At 41.5% G+C, this 23,532-nt stretch overlaps 1 long non-coding RNA gene across 1 annotated transcript; it reads left to right on the plus strand.

Moving 5' to 3' along the window:
* Positions 1 to 7,038: 7,038 nt before the first annotated feature.
* Positions 7,039 to 20,616, plus strand: LOC141981614 (uncharacterized). Its single transcript, XR_012637857.1, has 4 exons — positions 7,039 to 7,218; positions 18,304 to 18,441; positions 18,651 to 18,762; positions 20,502 to 20,616. It is a non-coding gene; the product is annotated as an uncharacterized LOC141981614 (long non-coding RNA).
* The last annotated feature ends 2,916 nt before the right edge of the window (positions 20,617 to 23,532 follow it).

Raw genomic sequence — 23,532 nt, forward strand, 5'->3', positions numbered from 1 at the left:
TGTGCTCACACCCACACACGGAAATTGCTCTCTAATTCCACTCACAATAATAGGATTGAGGTGCTTTTGTGATTTCTTCACTGCTTTGTGCAATGCTTTTACTTCTTCCACTTTCTCAGCGGTCTTAGCTTGTTTACATTTTTCCTGTAGTATTCTTCTTTCACAGACTTGACCAGCTTTCCTCTGTTTGCTTACAATTTCCAGTTACTTCCTCCACTGCATTTTGTGTTGTGTCCTTGAATAGTTCCCATCCATTCTGTAGTGAGATTTCTTCATTGCAGAGTAATGGCCTGAAACGCCCCCAAGTACTACTTTGTATGCCTCCCTCACAAGGTTATCCTTTAATTTATCAAGATCAAATTTGGCTCCAGTTGCACCCATCATTTTCTCAGACTTTAACTTAATTGTAACCTTTCCCACTAGTAGTTCATGATCACTGCCACACTTGGAGGTTAGTGCCAACGGTGATTGTCTGTGCTTTTTACTGATAACAATGTGGTGTCAGGAGTAAGGCCCTCAGCTGCGCCACATTCCTGGCACCCTAACAAGCCAGCTAGGCAGCTTGATGGACCGCCCTGCCTGATTGGCTGAAGAAGTTAGCAGGCTGGTTCTTAAACTCAGCAGCAGCAGTAGCTTGCTGGGTGCTCAGTGCCCATGGATTCTCTGCCTCCCTGTGCTCAGCTCTCTCTAAGCCCTGTTCTGCCACATCTTCAGCCTAGATCCTGTCCTACACCCAGCCCTGCTCCTGCCTCAGACCTAGCGCTGCTCCTGTCTTCCCTGCCCCCAATGATCTGGTTCTGACCCTCAGCTCTGATTCCTGACTCTGACTCTGTCTTGATTCTTGGCTCTGGCATTTGGATTCTGACTCTAGTTCTGATCTTTGGACCTGCTTCTTGGTTTTGGCTCTGTCTCAATCCCTGGTTCTGACATTTGGACTCTCACCACTAGGCATGACTCTCACTCTGACCACTATGCCTGACTGCCTACAACCCAGTCTCTTGACATGTGGTCAGTCTGATTTGTGGTTTAACCATCTGCTGAGTTCCATGTAACCTTGTGCATGTCTTTGTGAGGAAACCAAGTATCACCACTAATCAGTGCATGTTATAGCACAGTGGTTCTCAAACTGTGGGTTGGGACCCCTTTTTAATAGGGTTGCCAGGGCTGGCGTTAGACTTGCTGGGGCCCCGGGGCTGAAGCCCAAGGCTCAGATTACAGGCCCATCCCACCCAGGCCTGAAGCCCTTGGGTTTTAACTTTGGCCCCTTCTGGCCCGGGGGAGCCAGGTCTTGGGTGGGCTCAGGCTTCGGCCCCCCTCCTGGGGTTGCATAGTAATTTTTGTTGTCAGAAGGGGGTCGTGGTGCAATGAAGTTTTTGAGAACCCCTGTTATAGCAAGTTCTTACCTTTTTCTATTATCGTTTGCTATCCTAATGCCTTGTGGTCCAGCTCTGTTCATTTGCTTATCATATCTGCCACAAATCTTTGCATTCATATCTCCCATTATCAGGATCATAGCTTGATCAGGAATCTCATCTACAGTGCTATCTAGCTGTTGATAAATCTGTCCTTCTCTTTCTCTTCTCCTGCTTCTGTTTGTGTATGTAACAGCAGATCACAGTTGTGCATAGTTTATTGTAGGTAGTAGTAAACCTTGCTATGACAATCTGCTCAGACAGTTTGTTTGATGAAATTACTGTTCTCTTGCCCACTGCTGTAGCAACCTTATCTCTATGCTTCACTTGCCCACTTGAATGTCCAGAGTAAAGGACAATATAATTTCCAAGTGTCGACTTTCCTGCACCTAGGCAATGCGTCTCCTTTGTGGCAGCAAGGGAAACTTGTGACAAGTATCAGGGGATAGCCATGTTAGTCTGTATCCACAAAAACAACAAGGAGTCCGGTGGCACCGTAAAGACTAACAGATTATTTGAGCATAGGCTTTCGTGGGTCTGAAGTGCATCTGAAGAAGTGGGGTTTTTACCCACAAAAGCTTATGCTCAAATAAATCTGTTAGTCTTTAAGGTGCCACCAGACTCCTTGTTGTTTTTAAGGGAAACTTATAACTTCCTTAACTCCTCTGTTACTAGCTGAGCCTGGCCTGACGCAAATAGAGTTCTATCATTCCAGCTCGCAATATGTGTTTAGCCGTTATCCGAAATCTATGACCATTTCTATTTGCTAGTGGATCAGAATCCATTATAAATCAGTTTGGTTCGCAGTACTGTTTCTATAACAAGTGAGTTTCAGATGTAATGTCTTGTTGGGCCAGTCTGCCCTGTCCAGGTCATGGGAATGCCATGTCAGAGCCTACTGGCCTGCTAGGAACAGGTATCAGCAGTTCCACCCTCATCAGCTTGCCTTCCAAAAGCATTGCACAAAGCAGTGAATAAATCACAACGATTGGACAAGCAAAAATTTTGGAAGGAAGGGGCTCAAAAACTAGAGGAGGCATGAAGAAAACAATATACAAAAAGGTTAAATTGCATGGAAACACAATCAGGCCAATGATGAAAGCAGTAAGAAAGACTACTGGTGAACTGAGAACAAAAGCCAAATAGGTGCTGAGAGTATGGAAGGAGCATTTTGACAAAGTGCTGAACCCTGTCACTGATCCAGATGCAAGCATTTTAGGCATCCTAGAAAACAGGGCAACTTGCAAGGCAGTGTGGATATCAGCACTGAACTGTAATCAGAAGAAGAAATAGGAAGAGCAGTGAAGCAATTAGAAAATGAGAGGTGCAGGAATATACAATATAACTGCTGAGCTGCTAAAACCTGGTGGGACGAGTGCTATCAGAGCATTAGAAAAAATATTCAAGAAGGTATGGGGGCAAGAAGAGATACTAGCTGAATGGTACAACTACTGCCTTTAGACAATCATGAAGAAAGGAGTTACTGATGATCCCCAATAATTATAGTGATGTAAGCTTATTGTCAGTACTGGGAAAAATCATGATGAAAGCAGTTATTAACAGATTAAGGCCAATTTTAGAGGAAATAGGCGAGGAACAGCGTGGGTTTAGACCAGGCCAAAGTTGCATTAATCAGATATTCATGCTCAGATAGTTGATGGTGGGGGAAAATGAAAATGGGTTTTAAAGATGTTTGCAGTTTTCGTTGACTTCACAAGCATTTGATTCAGTTTGGGGGGAAGCATTATGGAAAGTAGCAAAGTCATATGGAGTTCCAGATAAGATAACTGCAATTATAAAAGCTAAGTACTAAAAGTTATAAGAATTGGTGGAAAATTGAAGCAACTGGCTCAAGTCAAATGGTGTAAGATATTCTCTTCTCTATTTTGGAGAATTGGTGTAGTCAACTTGGACTTACAATAAATGCCAAGAAGATCAAGTGGTTGCATGTTGGAAAAGGAACAACGGATAGTGTTGAAATATATCAGTGGTGAAGTCATAGAACCTGTAAAATCTTGTATGTACCCAGGAAGCTTGATTAGTGCCAATGGAAGTTAAAAGGAGGTGTGTCTTAGCTATGAGTGTTGCACAGAAACAGATGAAATTATGGACTGATAAAAACATTGATTGGTACCAAAGTGAAAATTTATCAAAGCAGTGTACTAACAACATTACTCTATGGTCTGGGAGCAGCTGCATTAAATGAAACAGACATCAGAAGGCTGGAGGAAGTAGAGATTAGAGTTCTTTGAAAGATGATAGGTGTAAAGTAGAAGGAGCTTAAGAAAAATGATGTTAGGAGAGTGGGATGTGAAATCAGGGTACAGGATTGGCTAGAACCAAAAAGATTGCAATGATGGGGACGCTGTCAGTGGTATAGTCCTGAATGGGCTGCACACTACTGGAACACCCCCACTGGAGTGACCTCACACAAATGTGTGGAGGATGCCATTTGGCTCTCCAAAATGGTATCTTCCATGTGGCGTGACCTTGCATGTATGGTAAGTGTGAGATGACGCTGTGCGGAGGGTGCCATTTTGAAAGAAAAATAGCATCCTCTGTGCAGCAAAAGTGCCAGAATGCTGTTCCGGCTCTGCTACACCTTGGGACACTGCAGAAGACAAACAGATGATAGGATGCCAAAGAAAGCGCACACAACCAAGCTCAGTCCAACCTAGATCTGACCATCAGCTAGATGTCAGGACATCATATGCAGAGACATGACCAGGCTGGGCTTAAAGAAGGAACAAGCCATGGACAGGAATTAATGACAATGCTGAACTGCTCCCTTTGTCTGTAAAGATGTTTAGGGATGAAAAGAAGGTTTTGTGACTTAGCAATTCGGATACAAAGAACTAAAAAAGTATAAATGCTTACGTGCAGCTGTGTGCATTTTGCCTCTGGCCTTCAAGTGAACAAGTTATGATGAAAATCTGACCATAATCCCAGAAATTCCAGTTGTAAAGAGTCTTGGAATTTATCTTGTAAAAGGCCTTTAAGTCTTTGAGCTTTTTGTTCCTTACTGGCTTTGTACATTGTCTGTTCAATCTGTACATCATTATTTATTGCTACATGGTACTTACTCTTGTGTGACTGTGGATGGGCTATACTGAAATCTTTGTGACCAAATATATCCTACTGAATAGTGTGGCTGGGGCCCATTCTTTTATGCTGCAGTTGTATGGAATATTCTGATTGTCACCTGAGTACTGGTGAGAGGTGCCAGACCAACAGCCCTGGAGTCTTTTTATTCAGAGAACAGATACAGCCTGGAAGTTGTAGCACAAACTTTCCTCTGCCAACCATGAAATGGAGGGGCCTCATCTAAGTAAAGGTGAATAGCTCAATCTCCATGCTCATTTTGTCCTCAGCCTCTCTGTTTTATTATCTGTTGATGAGGAAATGGAGCCACCATCTTATTTAATATATTCCATTGGTCATCAGAAGGTAACAACTTTTAGTCACTGTTCACCTGACATGTACCAGTAACACAAAGGTGAAAGGAGGAGTGCTGGAACAATTTGTATAGTGGAGGTGCTGTTTGAACCATTGAACCAAACTGTAAACCCTGTGTATGATGGAAATCACTTCAAGCCAGGGGATCTGGCAGCACTCCCAGCATCCCTAGTTCTAGCACCTGTGGGTAAAAGGCTCCATAAAACCACAGTCACTAGAGCTACCCAGTTCACTGTGATGGCCTCTTGATTTGGTATTTTAAAAATATAACCCTTTGTTCTTATGTAGCAATTTTTATCCAAATATCAAAACACTTTACAAAAGTTAAGACCACTAGGGACTCTGTTACTGATCACGTGTAGATGCTCTGGTGATGGGGGGGGGGGGGAAGGCAACGTAAAAACCCTATCATATATAGAACGCTTAAGTATCACAACACCCTGGTGATGTAGATAAGGGGTCATTTGCTGGCCACTAAAATGCAGCCAGTTCTGAGATGGGATGCAGCAACTGTTTTATAGCGCAGCAGTTCAGAGTAGGAAGCGATGAAGAATACATTGTCTAATTGCAAGTGCCGGAACACTTAGATTAAAATGTAATTAGCTGATTTGGAGCCTGGCCAGATCACTGGAGTTAAAAAACGCCTACTTTTACAAAATTCACCATGGGATCCTTACTGATCACACAAGTGTCAGTTTTACCGCTCATGTGAAAGATGACGCATTTAGCAGCACTGTGCCCCTGACACATTGTTGGGCATCGATTCCATATTGACCCAGACAGGTGGAATTCTTCATACCAGTGCTATATTCTACAGCACTTGGAGATGTCCTGTCTAGGTATTGACTGAACCGGCTATAGCTTCTGAGATCTGACAGGTTCACAATACAATGCTGCTATCTTTTCATTATCTGTTGTTTTACAAGAGGTCACTAAGACTGAGACTAATGTGGTGATCCTTTTTGGGAAATACTTATATAGACATTGGAGAGAGATCTGATAGCAATGGAATTATTATAAAACTATTAAACTACTTAATTTTGAACCGTCAATAAAATAAAATAACAAATCAAAAGTCAAAACAGCCCATTTATTACTGTAATGTTCTTAAATAAGCATGGGAATAGTTTTTTCAGGATGGAAATGCATGTGTTCAGGTATTAACTCAATTAATATTGCACTTCAAACAGTTAACTCATCTTCAAAGACACTTCACCAAAATATTGGTAGCTGGATACAATGTAGATTGCTCGCTGCACAGGATGTCCAGCACAGCATGCTTTAAACATCAGAGACCAGAAGTTTTTTGGTTACGAAATCTTCTATTAGTCAAATCAGAAAAAATTAATTACTTTCAGTTTGGAGAAATAAATACACTTAGAAATGCAAACCACCTTCTTCCTTCTTTTTGTTTTTGTTTCTTAATAGAGACTTCTGCAAATTGAATGGCTATAGTTATTCCACAAATGTGTTTGCAGTAAGGCTAGGGTTTTAAAAAACGGATACCTATTGTCTAATATGGATCTGGGAGCCTAATTTTAGCTGCCAATTGTTGAAAACCTTGGACTGGAAGTTGACAAGGCCTGCTTTTCAAAGATGCTGAGCACCTGCAGCTCCCATTGACTTGAACTGGAGGTCTGAGAACTTGGCATATCTGAAAATCAGACTCTTAATGAGCCAATTGGAAAACAATGCAGGTCTCCACTTGATGCACCAATGTATTTTTTCATAGCTTCATAAGTTTAAATGAGTTATATTTTCTAGTCCCAGAGGGAGAAAAATGTCTAGCGCTGTAGTTATCCTTTTTCTTTGAAAATAAAAATGTTTTGTATACTGGTCCTTGAAAGAAGTCAACAGAAAAGAGAATTACAAATTTTATTGCACTAATGTTTAAATTATACCAGCTTTTGGACAAAAATGTTGTGGTGTAAGATACTTTAGATTAGAACACAGAATGTAAACTTCAGATAAAGGTGTTATCTATTATCAATAATATTTGTCAAATTTTGCTCTAAACTGGTGTGAATCAGGATTGGCAGAAGCTGCCCCAAAAAATCTTAGCTGTTTTCTCAGCCTACTTCCCTAGCACATACATCATTTGAGTTGAAATGCACTTTCAATCAGCTTTGCCAGTTCCCCCGCAGGATTTAGTGTTATGCAATATTTGGCCAGAGATTAATGCATTCAAACAGTTTTCCTTCTAATTCTAGTATTTGGAATCCTGTGCCAGAAATGATTACCTTTGTGTCGCAGAACATCAAGGACTCAGTGCCTTTAGAACGTACAGCCATGTATATAGGGTGTTGAGGGGTACCGCATCAGAACTAGTCCTCAATGAGTCCTGACTGAGGTAAGCACATGCTTAAGTTGACCCTGATTCAGCTAGACCACCTAAGCACATGCTTAGAGAGACAAAGAGGGTAAGGTAATATCTTTTATTGGACCAACTTTGGCTGGTGAGAGTGACAAGCCTGTCATTCTCACCAATAAAAGAAAAGGAGTACTAGTGGCACCTTAGAGACTAACCAATTTATTTGAGCATAAGCTTTCGTGAGCTACAGCTCACTTCATCGGAGAAGCACGAAAGCTTATGCTCAAATAAATTGGTTAGTCTCTAAGGTGCCACTAGTACTCCTTTTCTTTTTGCGAATACAGACTAACACGGCTGCCACTCTGAAACCTGTCATTCTCACCAATAAGAAGTTGGTCCAGTAAAATATATTACTTCATCCATCTTGTCTCTCTAATATCCTGGGATGGACACAGCTACAACTACATTGCATAAGCACATGTTTAACTTTCAGCATGTGCTTACATCCTGTTTACTTTAGTGGGATTCAAGCAAAAACTTGTTAAGCATAATGCTTTGCTGAATAGGGGTAGCTTGCTGCATCAGGGCCTCTAGTGGTGGAGCACACACTGGTTCTGGCTGGAAGTTCAGTTGTGGCTCCTGCATTTCCTTTTTAGAGTTATAGGGCTGGCTATGTTGGCTACACCCAACAGCCTGTGCAGAAAGGCATCTAATTCTGGCCCCTTTGGATTTTGTATTGCTACCGGTGGTGCTAGCACTCCTTCAGCCCTTGCGTTTGAGGACTAAGTTCTTGGCTGTTTCAGCTGTGCTGGTAGGTACATGAGAAAGAAGAAGGGCTTTTTGTATCCTCTGTTTCCGTTGCACAACCACACAGCCAGTCATGGGGCCAGATTTTCCCACCCTTCTGTAACCCACCAGTGAGTGTGTGTTACAGGTCCTACTCTCTACTGAGCCACAGAGCATATGGGCTGTGACAGCCCCCAGCTACAGAGCCTTGTTTCTTTAGCTTAAGCTGTAGCATCTCATGCTCTTAATTCTGGAGGTCCCCAGTGCATCGGCCAAGATGGTGGCCATCACACTTACGTGGAATTATCTTACTACATAAGCACTACTGATGAAATAAACTACTAGTTGATGTAAATAAGCGTGGCAGAATCAGGCCTCTAATTATTAACAGCATCGGGATTGAAATAATTTAAGTATTGTCAAATTTCCGTTCTGATCACTCTGTTCCAGAAAGTCTCTGCCAGCCTCCTTTTCCCAGAAGTTTTGTAACAGACTGACCCCTTTGTACCTGTTCTACTGCTCTGTACTAAATCAAATACTGATCTTCAGACCTGCTTGTATGTATGCAATTTCCATCTCCTGGCTAAAGCACCAATTCAGCAAAGCAATTAAGCACTTGCTTATGTACCATTCAGTGCTGAAGAGGGATGGAATTAAGCATGTGTTTAAAGTTAATGGTTGCATAAGACATGCTGGTGTTTTGCTCAGTAAGAGCCTTAAAAGGTGGAGGTACTCATTTGACTTACTAGATAGAGACCTATTTTTTGGAGGCAAAGGTCATGAGTTATTTTCCAGAGGTTTTTTTTTGTTGGGTTGGCACCTGATGTACATGGTGTTTGCATGTATATGGTCATGCCATTGACTATTATCCAACCTCAAAATCTGGGTACTACAGAGATAGGATCGAATCACTTTACAATGAATCCTGTCCCTTACAAATACTGCTCTCTTCTGAAATCTCTCAAGTGTCGTCAGAGAGACAGATGTTTATCGTCAACTTATCGCCTTGAACCACTGGTTGAGGCAAGGGTGGAGAATAACTATTTAATGGAACATGCAATTCATTTGGAAGATATCCGTGTAGGAATAGCTTTACTGATACCTGCAAACATGCTCTATTTGACTTGTTGAATCCAAATCTGTTGAAATGAAGTGCTATAGAAACAGCCTCCCCATCACTTTAATACCATATGATTTTCTTTCTACTAAATTCCAGGAACTGCAGTTTTACTAGAGTCTGCCCTTCTGAATGCCCCTTAGGTTTTTTGGCTATAAACATTACTTGTTGGGCTGGTTAGAAAATGGGGGGAAAATGCAAAAAATGTTCAATTTTCATCAGCATTTTCCAACCAAAAATGATTATCTCAATTCTCTGGCTTGTGATAGGTCTGTTATAACAATTATCAAAACGTTTAATGTTTTCTCTCGTGACTTGCTAACATATTTTGCCACCAGGATAAATATGGAATAATTCTAATGAATTACTACAGATTTACATTGGTGTAACTGAAATTATGCATTCAATATCCTGTTTCAGGTTAGTAAAAATAAAAGAATGCTGTAGGTTTTGTGGAAGTGTACAAGATTTAAAAAAACATGAAAACAGGTTGTTATGCTGGGGGGAGGTGAAGCCTTATTGAACCTGGTGGGCATACTAGTTATCCTTTTGTTTTTACATTTATCCTGAATAATCAAGCTCCTTTGTGGAATAGATGGCTGACATAATAGAAGCCACCACAATGTAAAGTTGGAATAGGAGTTGAGCCATGCAGTCGAAGGGGTTTTCACTGGGGTCTGAATGCAAATGCAGGGGGATGGGGGGGGGGGGGGAAGGAGTGTGACACTGCAGAAGCACAAAGGAGCCGCAGAGACGTATTTGTAGTGTGATCTCTCAGAAAAAGCTGAGAGAGAGAGAGAGAGAGAGCCCATGTCAAGGTTCCTCCCCCACTCTGAACTCTAGGGTACAGATGTGGGGACCTGCATGAAAAACCTCCTAAGCTTATCTTTACCAGCTTAGGTCAAAACTTCCCCAAGGTACAAAATATTCCACCCTTTTGTCCTTGGATTGGCCGCTACCACCACCAAACAAATACTGGTTACTGGGGAAGAGCTGTTTGGACACGTCTTTCCCCCCAAAATACTTCCCCAAAACCTTGCACCCTCCTTCCTCGACAAGGTTTGGTAAAAAGCCTCACCAATTTGCCTAGGTGACTACAGACCCAGACCCTTGGATCTTAAGAACAATGAACAATCCTCCCAACACTTGCACCCTCCCTTTCCTGGGAAATGTTGGATAAAAAGCCTCACCAATTTGCATAGGTGACCACAGACCCAAACCCCTGGATCTGAGAACAATGAAAAAGCATTCAGTTTTCTTACAAGAAGACTTTTAATAAAAATAGAATTAGAAATAAGAAATCCCCCCTGTAAAATCAGGATGGTAAATACCTTACAGGGTAATTAGATTCAAAACATAGAGAACCCCTCTAGGCAAAAACCTTAAGTTACAAAAAAGATACACAGACAGAAATAGTTATTCTATTCAGCACAATTCTTTTCTCAGCCATTTAAAGACATCATAATCTAACACATACCTAGCTAGATTACTTACTAAAAGTTCTAAGGCTTCATTCCTGGTCTATCCCCGGCAAAGACAAAATGTAGACAGACACACAAACCCTTTGTTTCTCTCCCTCCTACCAGCTTTTGAAAGTATCTTGTCTCCTCATTGGTCATTTTGGTCAGGTGCCAGCGAGGTTACCTTTAGCTTCTTAACCCTTTACAGGTGAGAGGAGATTTCCTCTGGCCAGGAGGGATTTTAAAGGGGTTTACCCTTCCCTTTCTATTTATGACAGCCCACTTTTGGGTAGACTGCTGGATAGAAAGAGCTTTGGAAGTGTGAGCAAAGAAACTGGTTCCTGCTGTCCTTAGGGAAATAGAACTTTGTGTACATTCTTTGTAAATAAACAGCATTGCATCAAAGAAATACCTGACTCCATCATCAATTTCTCCCCCTAGTGGAAACAACTCACAAGTCCCCCAAATATTCACTACTTGCTCAGATCAAAAGGGATAACAATATTATGAATTCTTTGGTTTGCTTGTTCTTAGATAAAGAATAGACCTGCTGGAGTAAAGAACCATAAAGGCTGAAAATACTGTTTTGTTGGCTCAGAGCTAGCTATCAGTAGATCTAGAAAATAAGAGTGTTTGTTGTTACACAGGTTTCAGAGTAGCAGCCGTGTTAGCCTGTATTCGCAAAAAGAAAAGGAGTACTTGTGGCACCTTAGAGACTAACCAATTTATTTGAGCATAAGCTTTCGTGAGCTACAGCTCACTTCATCAGATGCATCACTTCATTGGATGTAGCTCACGAAAGCTTATGCTCAAATAAATTGGTTAGTCTCTAAGGTGCCACAAGTACTCCTTTTCTTTTTGTTGTTACACAATACTTAGAATTCAGTTATTTGCACAAATCATTTTAATTTTTCTCTGATTAGGATTTAAAAATAAGCAATTAGATATTCTGTAAGGTGCTTAGGAAATTTTTATGATTAAAATCAGCATTTACTCTGTATACATGCAACCTCATATCTATACTTGTAAGAGGACCATGTTTCCTGAAGCAGTTTCAAACCACTTCAAGCTAGAACAGTTTTAAGCTACTTTATGTTTCAAATGTGGATGGTGTCCAGCTGTGTCAACGAATTTTTTTTAATTATGGCCATGAGCCAAGATCCAAATTTTAAGAACTTGCTTACATCATTCATATGCTATGATAAATAGGGCTGCTTTCCTGAACTGTGGTCCATATTTGGAAATATCTTTAAAATTTAGACTCAACCACCCTTTTTAAAACAGTTTTAACATATCTGGCCCCCCAGGTATGTTAACTTGAACCAGTTAATTTTTGTTAAACACATTTAAACTTGAAATGATTTGACATCAGATTTAAAACCATTTGAGGAAAATGATTCCCTTATAAATATAGAAGGGGCTTAATTAGTATTAAACTGCAAAGATCAGATTCTCAGGTGGGGTAAATTGGCAAAGTTTCTTGACTTTAATGAAACGATGTGATTTACATTAGCTCAGGGTTTGACCCTGATAACAAATATAAAATTATCTTAGAGCAAGCCAAAGTCAAGGAAATGTAATACAGCTACAGCATGAACAATACTATTGACTTGTAACACCATCTGCTGGAAGACAGAAAATAAAAACAATTGCAAGTTGTTCTATACTCCCTTGGGACCAGGTTTACTCTTCTTTACACAGATTTGGGCCCTAGTCAGGGGGTGACATATTCATGTAACTGAGGAGCAGATTTTGGCCCTAATATGGGTTCAATCTCTCAGTCAGGCCTGTCTTTTTATCTTATCTATTGATATGGCATCCATCCCTATAGTCGAAGAGCAGCTGTCCCATTTCATACAAGATGCATCAATATCTAGATTGTTTATTCACGATGGTTTTATCTTTATTGTACTGTTCCTTTTGAGAAATAAGAAAACAGAGTCAAAGTAAAATATACTTTTTATCCCAAATCTATGTGCCATTCCCGATCTTGAATTAACAGGACAGAGCGTCTTTCCTTTGGGTTAAGGATCCAGCTGAGACAGCTACCCCAGTGCCACACATTCTACAAGGGAATCCAAAGTCAGAGCAGTGGCATTCAGTGAAGTGTAGCTAAGGTGACCAGATGTCCTGATTTTATAGGGACAGTCCCGATACTTGGGGATTTTTCTTATATAGGTGCCTATTACCCCCCACACTCTGTCCCAATTTTTCATACTTGCTATCTGGTCACCCTAACTATAGCTGTTCTCTTTGAACATCCTGGTAGATGAAATAAAGGACTGGGTGGGGAGGGGGTCATCTTTAAAGGTATCTTAAATGGGAGCTCAATCCCCAGAGCTATGATTTCTGAATCAGGAAAAAACAAGAAAGTATGTCCTCCCAGGGATTGACATATTCAGTTTACAAGAGAGGTGATAAAGATGGGCCATGACGTAGAAAAATCAAATTCCAAGTTTGCCAGTAAGAAAAGAGCCTGAGTAGTAGTCAACTAAAGAATGGAAGGGAACAGTTTACCTAGGAAGTTACAAGAGCCTATATTAAAATGGAGAGCTACTTTTACCCTTTTGTCTGCTTGCTTCTGGCAAAGGCTGACTCAGGAATAGAGGGGGAATTTCTTGGGGTGCAGCAACTCTGCTGGCTTGGAAAAGTGTGCACTACATCACCTGTTCCTCTCTGTGTTAGACAATTCCTGTGTCTCTGTTTCTACAGTTTAAAACCTTTAAAAATATCTTTCTTTACAGCTGAATATAGAAATTGCCAGAATCTAGTCCTGTACTTTTTTATTTAAAAGCAAACAAACAGCGAATTGGGGATGTTTGCACTAAAATGATATGAATCAGTGTCTGTATTTCTTCATATTTATATGCCAAACAAATGTATAAAAATCTGCATTAAAATAACTATTAATAAGTGTGCAAAATTGAGCAATGGAAAGTTAGGAAATGCCAGGATTCAGGTAGTTTGAACACTGTGCACATGCATTTTGACACAGTCTTTAATTACACAATTGCACTGTTTTTTTTCCACAGGCCCCCTCATTCAGTGGTAATTAAAGTTTTGTTTGTTGTTTGCCTTCAGGCACTGTGCACCTGTGTACATACTTTGCAACATACCAAGTCAGGTTCCAGGTCTCGGTCCTTATTTTCAAGGTGCTCAATGGCCAGGGCCCAGTATCTCTAAAGTACCAGGCTGACAGGTCCTATTTCTCAGGCACCATGAAGTTTTCTACGATAAGGGTGAGGTTTGTTTGTGCAGGAGATAGAGCTTTCTCAGGGGACAGTCTGTGACAGTGGAACAAACTCCCAAAGGAACTAAAGACCATGACAAACCTCCCCACCTTTCCCAGTGCAAAGTGCATTTCTTCAACCTGACTTCTCTAATATAAATACATGAGCAATGTGTACACTTAACCTCACTCCCAAACAAACCAGAAATCAAAGCCCTACCAAAACAAAACAATCCACTGCACACACAATTCTCCCCATGAGAAGAGGATGAGAGAGAATGAACTGGACATGACAAATGTTATTTGCAATCATGTTGTAGCCATGTCGGTCCCAGGATATTAGACAAGGTGGGTAAGGTATAGGGTGACCAGATAGTAAGTATGAAAAATCGGGATGGGGGGGAGGGGTTTAATAGGCACCTAAACCCTGAATATCGGGACTGTGCCTATAAAATTAGGACATCTGGTCACCTAGCTGAGGTAATATCTTCTATTGGACCAACTTCTGTTGGTGAAAGAAACAATCTTTCAAGGACCTGAAGAAGAACTCTGTGGAGTTCTTTCATCAACAGAAGTTAGTCCAATAAAAGATATTACCATGACAGATGTTAGTCATATTATTAATGTACTAGGGGAAGCTGCTCAGATACTGCACTGATGATAGTATAAGAACCTATATAGAATAGAGTGAAGGAGAAAGAGAGAGCCGCTTCTTGGGATTATCCTTTTCCTTGTCCCTAATGATCCTATTTGCTAACAAATATATACATTCTTAGTGCTGTTGTAGCTTTGTGCAGAAGTGTGAATTGTCTCAGTAGATTCTGATGTATTTTATCCTGTAGGCAAAGATATCTAAAACAGGGAATATAAATAACACAGGTTATGCAAACCCACACCACTAGGTGGAAGCAGATATTTTGAATTGTCATTTATTGAGAAACTGTTTCAAAAAGCGAAGTAATGTTCTTGGAATTCTGCTTTAAGCCATAAGGCACACAGCTAAGCAGAGTCATCTATAGAGTGCTGGATCTTTAATTTTTTTTCCATGCAAGAACATGCTTAAAATCCCTTTAATAAATTGTGTTATCTTTACTCTCCTATTTGTCTGTGCTGTGATGGAAAAATATAATTGTCTGTTAATAATGGCTTTAATTTGAAGCAGAGAGTTAGAAAACATGTTTGTAAAATGCTTTGAAGAAGAAAATCTCTCTAGAAATGCAAATTATTATTATTGTTGTTATTGGGTCAAATTCTACAATCCTTTCTCAGATCCCCAGAGGTATTGAGGCTCTTAGCTCCCATCGATTTCAGTGGAAGTAAGGAGTCTAAATACCCTGAAGGATCTGGGTCTCATACCCTACTAAGACAAAACTTTGACTGACTTTAATTCAACCTCGCACTGAGTTGGGTTAAGCCCTATATCTTACTGTACGTTATACAGAAGCTTTTTGCTAGCAGGAGTAAATCTGCTAACTATTTTTGTAGTAATGCATTTTCTTCATTTACCACATTTGTTTTCTTGCTTCCTCAGGCATTTTGGGCCTTGTACATAATGTGTATAAATGGTATATTTATCGTCCTCTCTGACTGTAATGTGTTTTAAGTGATGGTGTGTTGTAAAGCTGCATTCAGTATGGGCTGATCCGTTGATCCTCATTAGTGAGACAAGTGTATGAATTGCAACCCCAAGACCTGCTATGGGCTAGCTGCAGTGAACAAGCATTATTAAAATTACCTGTGCTCCTACAAGATGCTGCATTTTTGAAAGGCCTGACTTTATGGAGCCAGGTGTAGACAGTGAGGGGTGCATAACAGCACAGAGACAGGCAAACTCTCTGTGATGACCATGCCCGTAGCTTCTTGTGGAAGTGGCCTCCTGTTTATGTACTAAAAATGGAGTAGGCCTCAACTGTGTGCCACTGCGTACTTTCCATCTTGTTTCAGAGTAGCAGCGATGTTAGTCTGTATCCGCAAAAAGAACAGGAGTACTTGTGGCACCTTAGAGACTAACAAATTTATTTGAGCATAAGCTTTCATGGGCTACAGCTCACTTCATCAGATGCATAGACTGAAACATATGGTAAGAAGATATATTGAATAATTTTGAATCTGTTTCCCCATGTTAAGTATCCTCACACCTTCTTGTCAACTGTCTAAATGGGCCATCTTGATTATCAGTACAAAAGTTTTTTTCTCCTGCTGATAATAGCTCATCTTAATTAATTAGCCTCATACAGTTGGTATGGCTACTTCCACCTTTTCATGTTCTCTGTATGTATATATATATCTTCTTACTATATGTTCCATTCTATGCAGCCGATGATGTGGGCTGTAGCCCACAAAACTTTATGCTCAAATAAATTTGTTAGTCTCTAAGGTGCCACAAGTACTCCTGTTCTTTTTCCATCTTGTGCAATTGTACAAGTTCCCAGTTTACACAATGGTATGGAACAGGGGCTTAGTCACATCAGACCCTGAATCAGGGAGAAAGTTCCCTAAATATGTAGCATTACATTAGTTATATGCTGGTACCTGATCAAAGGGGCCTTTTTTGCTTACTTTATTATTCTCTTGTCTGTTTGTTGTGCTGTTAATAGGTGTTAATTAATGACAGTTAAGGACCATCTTGTTCTGTGTCTGTATAGCCTAGCACAATGGGATCCTGGTCTGTGAGTGGGACTATGAGGCAGTACTGCAATACAAATAATCACATGCTGATCTACAGAAATACTTTTGTACCGTGGCCATCCCCACTGGCTTAAGAGAGCGAGCTGTATTAGTCATTGAAAATGGAAGTATGTGAACTGCGGTTTAACTCAGTCCCCTTGTTTCCTGCACTGAGTGTTCTTTCTGCTCAGTACACTCAATGGTAGGCATGTCCACATAATAGGGTTATGAAGATGGGTCGATGGGAGAGTTTGACTTCCTTAACCATGGGATGCTGTTGCAGGAAGGAGGTTTGCTGGGAAGAGATGGGGTCCGTCTGACCAAGAAGGGGAAGAACATTTTCATGCACTGATCAACCTTATGAGATGGACTTTAAACTAAGTTCAGAGAGGGGGCAAGTGACAAAAGCCACCAGGTTAAAAAAAGGTGACCTTAATAGAGGACTAGATGTTTGGGGAGAAGTAGATGTGGAAAATTACAGTAGAGTTATAAGAAAAGGAGGACTTGTGGCACCTTAGAGACTAACAAATTTATTTGAGCATAAGCTTTCGTGATGCATCCGATGAAGTGAGCTGTAGCTCACGAAAGCTTATGCTCAAATAAATTTGTTAGTCTGTAACGTGCCACGAGTCCTCCTTGTCTTTTTGTGGATACAGACTAACACGGCTGCTACTCTGAAACCAGTAGAGTTATAGGAGCAACAAGAGGGAAATCCATAGGGGCATCTGCTTAACATCTTAGAAGTCGATACACAAATGCTAGGAGTAATAATAATGGGGAATAAACAGTAAGAACTGGGAGTTTTAGTTCATAAGTCATAACTAAGCTTAACTGGCATCACAGATACTTGATGGGATAAATCTCAGGACTGGAATATTGGTACAGAGGGGTATAGCACAGATAACAGGGAAATCCCTGATGAGCCCGCAGCTGTGAGAGGGAGGGATGTTGCACCCCCTCGTCTTCCACAAACACAGACCGCTTTGAGACTTTCTTGCTTGTAAACACCAACATGTAGTCTATTTAATCCCCCTACCAATAGATAGCACCTTTACATTGTATCTCAACTTTCTAACCTCTTCTCCAAAAGTGGGGGGGGGTATGGTGTTTCCACTCAGAGAACTCACTTTCTCAGGCTCTCCTAGCTTTTTGTCTTTCTTTTTCTCTTAGGGTGACCAGACAGCAAGTGTAAAAAATCAGGACAGGGCGTGGGGGGTAATGGGCACCTGTATAAGATAAAGCCCCAAATATTGGGACATCTGGTCACGTTCGTTCGTTCGTTCGTTCGTTCGTTTGTTTGTTTCCCCCTCAAAGGGCTCCTGCCTGTGTCCTTTTATACAGTTTCCCTGTTAATGGGATAATTGGTTCCTTGACTCACTAGCCCCAATCTGGCCTGGTAATCAGGGTACACCTCTGTCCAATTAGGCCTTCTGTGGGGAACCAAATTAGTACTAATAGTGACCAGAGTGCTGGCTCAAGTGCAAGCCCACAGCACTTTGTCACATCATATCTGGAGATATTACCCAAAATGTCCATTAGTGATCACCACACTCTATGCTCCTAGTTTTTCGGTCCTGATCATGTATTTTTTCCATATCACTGTACTTTGCTAGTGCCCATACTCCTTGCAGAAAGAGAAAAATGACTGCAAAATGTTGTCCCTAGCAAAACTAGTCATATGAGATGTATGAGACTGAAACTTACCTCCTGGCATCAAGTCCTTCCAGGGACACTGGTCTCCAGGCTATTGTCAATGGATGAACTGTCAATGAACAGCACACCTGACAAGTAACCAGGGTTTCCGGACTCTGTTCAGGCTGCACCTTCCTTCTGATTGCTGCAGTTCTGTGCCTCTCTTTCCCCAGGCTTTCTATCGAAGCATTAGATTCTGTGCTTTTCAAGGGTGTGAATGAGAGACTGGTGAGAGCACTCAGGAAGCAGAGAACCTGGATTCTTCTTGAAAACCCCAAGACTCACCATGAGGGGGTGTGTCTGCTGGTGAGGTAAGAGATCTAGGAGGCATCATTTCATGCTTGGGGATCAGTAACGAATAGAGTGGCTGAGAGGGAACCTCCAGTTTATAGCTTTGTGGGGGGTGCCCTGGGTGGGAAACACACAGCTCCCACTCATAGATATCAGAGCTGTATGGTCAGAGCAGCTGAGTTTTCAAAGTGTGCAATCTACCCCAAAAGCAGTTTCTTTTGTCTTCCAGTCTTCTGCTAAGATCAGGACTAATAACACCTGAGATCATACAGAACCTCCTTCCCTGAGTGAATTCCCCAACAGAAAACCACCCAGTCACCAGCACAGCTTTCCTTGTCCGGGTAAGACACAGGGCTCTGAAGAGCAGTTTCACCATTAGGCTGTTGTCTGTTGTGTGCCTTTCTTTCAGGAGTTGTACAGTTCAGTTCATAGGAGTAATTGTCATTTTAGATAGCAGGATGGGTCCTCCTTTATATGGAAACCTCACAAGGAACTTCATTACACCTTTCTGAGTCCTTCTCTCTGTGTTATTTTTATCGCTGTCATTGCCTATACTAGCTACACAGCCACTGGTGCTGGCTGAGAGAGAGTGAGAGAGATACAGACAGAGTTTGAATGACTGGACCTCTTCTGCCAAGTCCTAGTGCTGATCCTAACCAACAGCTCCTGATTTTGGTTTAGCTCAGCAGATCTTCTGAATGAACCTAGTGTCCTAATACTATCAAATAAGCAACATACAAATACATTAACATCTATCTTAGGTTCTCATTACTGTAGTATCTGAATACCTCAAAACTCTTTTTAATGTATGTATCCCCACAACACTCCTGTGAGGTAGGGAAGCACTATTATCCCCATTTTACAGCCAGGGAACTGAGGCACAGAAGGGCTAAGTGACTTGCCCAAGGTCACACAGGAAGTCTTTCAGGGAGCAGGAAATTGAAGCTGGGTCTCCTACGTCCTAGGCTAGTGTGATACCTGCTGGAGCACCCTCCCTTTCCACAGCCTTCCTCCAACATCTGCATCATATTTCCCACTTACGCTAAGCAACTATCTTCGGGGCTCATCTGGTTCTCAGAAATACAATCTATCTGTGCCTGTGATGGGCTGTACCTGGGCTTTGAGGCTCCTTACAAGAGGCTCCGTGGTCCTACTACACCCTGCCCCAGGAAAAGAGCCACAAAGGTGGGTCCTCCAGGTCTGTCTAGAGAGGCCTCGTGAAAGCAGCCAATCAGAGCCCATCAGGCTCAGATAAAAGGAGCTGCAGGGCCTTAGCAGGTCAGTTCCTGGCAGGAACTGGAGGGGCAAGAAGGGGTGCTGCTCCTCTCTGGCCACAGAAATTTAGGGGATAGCCAGAGATTGATTCTGGCAACATTTGCTTAAGCTTGGTTTGCAGGAAAAGAGTCCCTAAGAACTTTAACCCTGAGGTGAAAGTGGCTGGTAGGAAGAAGCCTGGAGAAGAAGCAACAGTGAACTGAAATCAAGCAGTGCCTAGCTACTGTTTATAGGTCCATGGGTTGGAACCCATAGTAATGGGCAGGCCCAGGTTCCCCTACCATCCACAATGGCAAAAGCCCCACGAAGGGGACAATTCTTATGGAGAGCTTGAACAAAGGGCAGAATTTAAAGGGCCCAGAGTTGGGGCTGAAGACCCTAGTGAGGGAAATGGGACTATTCTTTACTTCCCCAGAAGGGGTTCATTTGGACTTTAGGACTCGGCCAGAGGGCTGACCCACAGAAGACTTGGCTGAGGTTGGCTGGCAGGGTGCACCAGGGGTGAGAAGAGGACTGTGGTACTATACCCAGCCACTAAGAGGCTCTCAAAAGGTGAGTGGACCCCTATTACAGTGCCCAAAAGGAAAGCTCCATGTTTTTAAGACATTTCTCATTTGTGTGGAATAATAAAGTTACAATGTATTATGTGTCAAGTATCAGAGGGGTAGCCATGTTAGTCTGTATCCACAAGACTGTGGCTGTAGGAGGGCTCCTTGTTGTTTTAGTATCTTACATGTCTGCTCAAATTATATTTCCAGTCTTAATGAACATATTGGGGTTAACGGACATGTTGATTTTATTTCAGCTAATGAGTGATCCCATGCTCAGGGAGAAGAAGTTCCTTAATTCTGTCTTACACATCTTGGAAGAAAGGTCACATGATAGGAACAGCGTTGTCCATCAGATGTCTAAGAGGCCTGGGAAATTTAGTCTATGGGGCGCCTGAGGCGGTAAGAGAGAATATTGAATAGAATGCAGCATAACTAGAGAAACCAAGGAAAACAGTTGCTCAGAGTTTACAGAGGCTGCACACAATGCACTAGGCCAAAATCTGCTCTCTCACCCTAGTAACCTCTTTGCAGTCAATACAGAGCAAGCTGGATCCTTTGGTAAACTGGGCATAAGTCAACAATGTGCACTTTAATATGCCCGTATGTAGATGTATACATCTAGGAACAAAGAGTGCAGGCCATACTTACAGGATGGGAGACTCTATCCCAGGAAGCAATGATGCTGAAAAAAACTTGAGTCATGGTAGATAATCAGTTGAACATAATCTCCCAGCATGAAGTTGTGGCCAAAAGGGCTGAGATGATCCTTGGAGGCATAAACAGAGGGATCTTGAATAAGAGTAAGGAAGTTATTTTCCCTCTGAATATGGCACTCACGTGAGCACTGCTGGAATACTGTGACCAGATCAGGTGTCCACAATTCAAGAAGGATGCTGATAAATTAGAGAGGATTCAGAGAAGAGTTACAAGAATTATCAAAGGATTGGAAAATATGCCTTTAGTGATAGACTTAAGGAGCTCAATCTACTTAGCTTTACAAAGAGAAGGTTAAGGGGTGCTTGAGGACAGTCTATAACTACTCACATGGGGAACAAATTTTGATAATGGGCTCTTCACATTAACAAACAAAGGTATAACAAGATTCAATGGGGAAAGATGAAGCTAGACTAATCCAGACTGGTAAAGCTTACATTTTTAATGGTAATTTTAATTAACCATTGGAACAGTTTACCAAGGGTTATGGTGAATTCTGTCACTAGCAATTTTGAAATCAAGTTTGGAAGTTTTTCTAAAAGATACACTCTAGCTCAAACAGATTATTTTGGGGAAGTTCTGTGTTATGCAGGAGGTCAGACTGGATAATCATAATGGTCCCTTTTGGCCTTGGAATCTAAGTAGCTAGGAATCTAATAGGATTACACAGGTGTAATATGGCACCGAGTTTGGCTCATTGTAGCTAGCACCTGGTCTGAAGTATAGCTATAGGTCTCTGGGGCGTAGATGAAATTCCCACAGCTTCATAACTGCTAACGAAAACTTACTAGAAGTGTGATCAGTGATAAGTGGTTTTTAATGTCATATATTTGTACAGGTGAAAAAGTACAAGAAGTTTCTTCTGGACATACTGATCAGGGCCTTAAATGACACTTTCAGTTCTGAAGTCCATTGGTGAGAGCATGAAGGCTCTGGCCAAAGTCCTGAAGGAGCTGATGGAGAAGGACATAGCTTCTTCCTTCAGAGACCTCACCCCACAGATCTGGACCTGCTTTGACAATGTATGTGAACAGAACTGGTAACTGGTTAAAAAGAACTGGATTGGTAACTGGTTAAAAGATAGGAAACAGAGGGTAGGAATAAATGGTCAGTTTTCAGAATGGTGAGAGGTAAATAATTGTGTCCCCCAGGGGTCTGTACTGGGCCCAGTCCTATTTAACATATTCATAAATGATCTGGAAAAAGGGGTAAACAGTGAGGTGGCAAAATTTGCAGATGATACAAAACTACTCAAGATAGTTAAGTCCCAGGCAGACTACGAAGAGCTACAAAAGGATCTCACAAAACTAGGTGACTGGGCAACAAAATGGCAGATGAAATTTAATGTTGATAAATGCAAAGTAATGCACATAGGAAAAAATAATCCTAACTATACATATACAATGATAGGGTCTAAATGAGCTGTTACCACTCAAGAAAGAGATGTTTGAGTCATTGCGGATAGTTCTCTGAAATCATCCACTCAATGTGCAGCAGCAGTCAAAAAAGTGAACAGAATGTTGGGAATCATCAAGAAAGGGATAGACAGACAGAAAATATCATATTGCCTCTATATAAATCCACGGTACACCCACACCTTGAATACTGCGTGCAGATGTGGTTGCCCCATCTCAAAAAAGATAATTGGAATTGGAAAAGGTTCAGAAAAGGGCAACAAAAATGATTAGGGGTATAGAACGGCTTCCATATGAGGAGTGATTAATAAGACTGGGACTTTTCAGCTTGGAAAAGGGGCAACTAGGGGGGATATGATAGAGGTCTATAAAATCATGAGTGGTATAGAGAAAGTAAATAAGGAAATGTTGTTGTTTACTCCTTCTCTTAATACAAGAACAAGGGGCCACCAAATGAAATTAATAGGTAGCAGGTTTAAAACAAACACAAAGTATTTTTTCACGCAACACACTGTCAACCTCTGGAACTCCTTGTGAGAGGGTGTTGTGAAGGCCAATACTATAACGGGGTTCAAAAGGGAGCTAGATAGATGCATGGAAGATAGGTCCATCAATGGCTATTAGCCAAGATGGGCAGGAATGGTGTCCCTAGCCTCTGTTTGCTGGGATTGGGTGACAGGACATGGATCACTTGATGATAACCTGTCTGTTCATTCTCTTTGGGGCACCTGCTGTTGGCCACTGTCAGAGGACAGGATACTGGGCTTGATGGACCTTTGGTCTGACCCAGTATGGCCGTTCTTATGAACTCTCCAACCCCGTTCAACTGATCTTGATTAGACTCCATTTACAATGTGTGATGTGGACTCCCTGGGCATTGCTCATGTCAGAGTGAAGAGATTTTAGGCCTCTGGGGAGAGAAGTGTTTTACGGAGGAGGAGAGCATTAGGAGGATGGGGATGACATCCCTGCTCCCACAGTCTCACCCTTCTGTTCATCTTTATTTCCACAGAGAATGGCAAAGAAAGTCTGAATACTGGATTAGGTAGCTAGATAACCATGAAGAGGGGGTTACAGAGAACAATAGAGTGCTGGGCCTGCTCTATACCATTTTTACTTGAGAGGGTGGGAATGATAATTCCATTTTGCAGAGAAT

This window comes from Natator depressus, chromosome 1 (assembly GCF_965152275.1).
Source record: "Natator depressus isolate rNatDep1 chromosome 1, rNatDep2.hap1, whole genome shotgun sequence".
NCBI classification, from domain to species: Eukaryota; Metazoa; Chordata; order Testudines; family Cheloniidae; genus Natator; species Natator depressus.